Source organism: Halichoerus grypus, chromosome 9 (assembly GCF_964656455.1).
Source record: "Halichoerus grypus chromosome 9, mHalGry1.hap1.1, whole genome shotgun sequence".
In the NCBI taxonomy this organism is placed as follows: Eukaryota; Metazoa; Chordata; class Mammalia; order Carnivora; family Phocidae; genus Halichoerus; species Halichoerus grypus.
In genome coordinates, this window is record NC_135720.1 from 2,388,143 (window position 1) to 2,392,006 (window position 3,864).

Consider the following 3,864-nt stretch of genomic DNA (forward strand, 5'->3'; position numbering starts at 1 on the left):
GGATAAGCCGATGCAACATAAAACAATTGGCAAGTTCATTTTTTTTTTTTTTTTTTTGTAGCCAAACTAAAAGCTGCTTTTCCGTAACAGGTTAGTTTTACCTGTTAATCTGAAAAGTGAACTGGCCGTGGTCATCAGAAAGGAAAAGGCTCTGTCCGGGTCAACTACCCGGGGAGTGCCTCTGTTTTCCTTCAGAGCCAAGAGCATGCTGTCCCTGGGTCCCTTTAAACAGCATTACCAACATACTGACGATCTCCGTAACACAGGCACAGTAGACAAATAATTACGGCTACTAAACTAAGATCTTTCATGTCCAGCAAATAAAAACACGAGTATATATCGAAAACACATGCATAAACCCACATCTTGCGATAAGATTGTTCAAGAAGGTATTCCTTCTCTGGGATCAGGGGATTCTCCACGTGAGCATAAAAACCCGCTAACTTCCAACGTGCTGCTTATTCTCTAGGCGGCCTACAAAACAACAAAATAAGCAGGTAATTGGTCATTGTTTTGACTTTGAGATGAGAAGATCCTGAGTCTCAGGAGGGGACCACGGCCCTGAGACCCACATCATGCTGACCCTGGCCAGGCGCCCCGTGGGTCACTCGGAGCGACTACAGCCCTCTTCCTATCTGACCCAGCAAGGTCATGGGGGTTAGAGGTCATGGAGGGCAATCGGTCAGGCTGGGGCAGGCACGAGGCAAGCCTCATGCAGAGGAAGGGGGGTTGGTGTCTATTAACCCGGGTGGCCCAACAGGATGGCCCTGCTGAGCTTCCCCCGGGCCGGTCCCAGGGTCGAGCTGGTTCTTGTGATGAGCAAAGGGTCCGTAGTTCATCCTTTGCTGAGCCCCCCGTCCTCCAACTAGTGTTGCTCTAAGTGCTTGTCCTGACCAAGGAAGCCTGGGGTCTACAGTGTCTCTTCCTTCACAATTTCTGGACAACTTGGGGTGTCCTAAAGTTTTGTGTGTTCTCCACCATTTGGGGCCGTGAATATACTATTGGTTTTTTTGTGTCTGTTTTAGCAAAAAAAAAAAAAAAAAAAATGTGGTTGGGAAGTCACATGTAATGTTGGGTTTTGAGGGATGCCCGACTCCTTCTGTCTGGGAGGACGTTTCCAGGCTCGTACCTGATCTTCACGGCCCCGGATGCAGACCGCGTTTCCCGGTAGCCCGTGCAGTACACAATCTTGACGGTACCATCGGGGTATTCCCTCCTCTCGAACCCGGCCGTTTGGATCTCCTTCTGCCCGTTGCTGAACACAATGGTTCTGTCGCCGTTCCTGGGAAGGGAGAACAAGCTGGTCAGGTAGCCCGCATGGTGGCCGGCACTGCCCGCATGCGACACGGGGCAGGGCGGGAGGGGGGGGGCAGGAGCACCAGCTCTGGATCCTCATTGCAGACCTCGGTGGATGAGGGCAGAGAATGTGCAAAGGCCAGAGCAGGGTTCAGGGTGTGGACAGAAATGCAGTCTGGCGAGGAACAGAGTGTGGGAGAATGACGGGGTGGGGGGCCGGACCATGGGGTCCCGGGCTGGGAGCTTCACCCGGAGGGAGAGGGGAGGGACCGCAGGGGAGTGACGGGACCGCGATGTATAATCGTTCAAGCGGCGCAGAGCTCCTGCGAACTGTGCTGTGGGGACAACTGGAATCTAGCACGACGTCCAGGAGCACCTGTGGGGCCGCGGGCGGCTGGCCGGGTGGGGACGGCCTCACCTCTCTCCCCTGCACACACGGGGCATTAGGAGGTAGCAGGCTCTGGGAGCACCTTCTCGGCGTGTCTCAAATTGTTGATCCCGTGTGTCCTGCTATGGACCCGGGCTTCCACCAACACGAGCTGACGGGACATTCGCTGAAGACCACGAGTATTTTTAGGTTGCAACGCGAGCATGACCAAGGTCAGGGGAGAGAACGCAAGTCAGCGTTTAGATTCATGTGGGAACCAGATCAAGGTCATGGACAAAACCTCAGGGTCACATTATTTTCTATTATTCCGTTTACACAGAAACCTACTCTTTTACAAAAGTTAAATTAATCTAAAGAAATTGTTGCCCGAACACACCTGTCATCATACTGACCTTTCCACCCTGACGACTGTCCCGTCAGGAAACATAGTCTCTTCACCTCCGTCACTCAGACGTTTCACTGTCCCGTCCGGAAACACGATTTCCTTTGAGCCATCAGGGTGGTATTTTTCTGTGGATTACACGTTTTAAAAATGCATCTCCCTAATCTCCCTGCTGCGTCTCTCAGCTGCTCACACATATTTCACAGTGACCCACTCCACAAAGCACTGGTATTCAAGACTTGGTTTTGTACCCTGCTCTATCATTTTTTATTTATAGTTGAATATCTTGCTGTATGCAGACTGCTCTTCCATCTCATTAGAACACAAAATTTATATTCTTCCAACTTTGCCCAAATTATCCCCTCAGCTAAAATGTTCTTTTCCTTCCATATGCTCTCTGGCTCCTTCAACGTGGAAGGTCATCGTCAATCCCACAGCAGGTGACTTTGGTCTTCTGTATGCCTTTGACCTTCACTTTTACTTTTTCACAGTGACTTGGGGTGTCAGACCAGGTAATGTGGTGAAGACCCAGGCCTCCCTCCGCAGTAGCCTCCAGAAACAACACTGACTTTCAACCTTGTGCAAGAGACGGACCCTTAGGGGCTCCTGGCTGGTTCAATGAGTAGAGCATGCAACTCTTGATCTCAGGGTTGTGACTTCAAGCCCCACGTCAAGTGTGGAGTCTACTTAAAATAAAAAAATTTTAAAAAGAGAGCGAGACAGAACCTTTAAAGGCCACAGGGTTCATTGTGCAATGCTGAGACCCAGCTCTATCCAATGTTATTACAGGATCAAAGGCATGGTTTTATTGCACGCATGTGGTGTAAATCACCGTTTGCATGTGATTGTGAACAAAAGAAAAGATGTTAAACTTAATTGATCAGTTTCTGTTTTCTTTTTAAAATATTCATGTGCTTCTTTTTGTTTTAACTGTTAGCTGTTGCTGGTGACAAGAAGCAGCACAAAATATACATGAGAAAAATAAATGTGGTGATAAATCTTACAACGGAGGGAAAATTCTACCCATTGAAATATTTTTTAGCAAAAAACTGTGAAAGTTTGTTGTTATGTGGTATATTGATGGAACACCCAGAAGGGACTGGGAGGCTCTCCTTTGGAACAATTCTTGCGAGCACCACTGAGTTCACTGACTCCTGGTGCATACTCTGAGCACAAGTGTGCTGATCTGTATGAATTTTACAAGAACGTGTGTGTGACACACAGATGCATCTGTAAAATGGCAGGAGTGGAACATGAGGCCTTTAACTTTGCTCCCGAAATGTCCGTCATTGGTAGCAGGTTTGAGGAGGCGGACATGCCTCCCAGGACAATAACAGGACTTGGAGTTTCTACGGAGAGAGGGTGAATCGGTGCGTGAGAGACATCCGCACGGACCAGCCAAGACTCGGAGGGCGTCGAGGCTTAGGGACAGCAACGACACACAGGTCTACAAAGTACCTTTCTCTTCCAGATGACCTGACTCGACATTAATAAGTCACCTGACATGGCGTGTGGAAACTAGCAAGTGTAACGTTCCATTGTCAAAACCTGGCTCAAGGTCACCAATTTCATTTCCCTGATGATGAGTGATGTTGAGCATCTTTTCTTGTGTCTGTTGACCATTTGTATGTCTTCTTTGGAAAAATGTCTATTCATGTCCTCTGCCCATTTTTTAACTGGATTATTTGTTTTTTGAATGTTGAGTTTTATAAGTTCTTTATATATTTTGGATACTAACCCTTTATCAGATATATCATTTGCAAATAACTTCTCCCATTCTGTAGGTTGCCTTTTAGTT

The 3,864-nt window shown here is 48.0% G+C and overlaps 1 long non-coding RNA gene across 1 annotated transcript; it reads right to left on the reverse strand.

The window, feature by feature from the left end:
• Positions 1-210: 210 nt before the first annotated feature.
• On the reverse strand, positions 211-2,196 carry LOC118537929 (uncharacterized). Its single transcript, XR_013440878.1, has 3 exons — positions 2,077-2,196; positions 1,130-1,282; positions 211-474 (listed from the first exon to the last, which is right to left on the reverse strand). It is a non-coding gene; the product is annotated as an uncharacterized LOC118537929 (long non-coding RNA).
• Between the last annotated feature and the right edge of the window lie 1,668 nt (positions 2,197-3,864).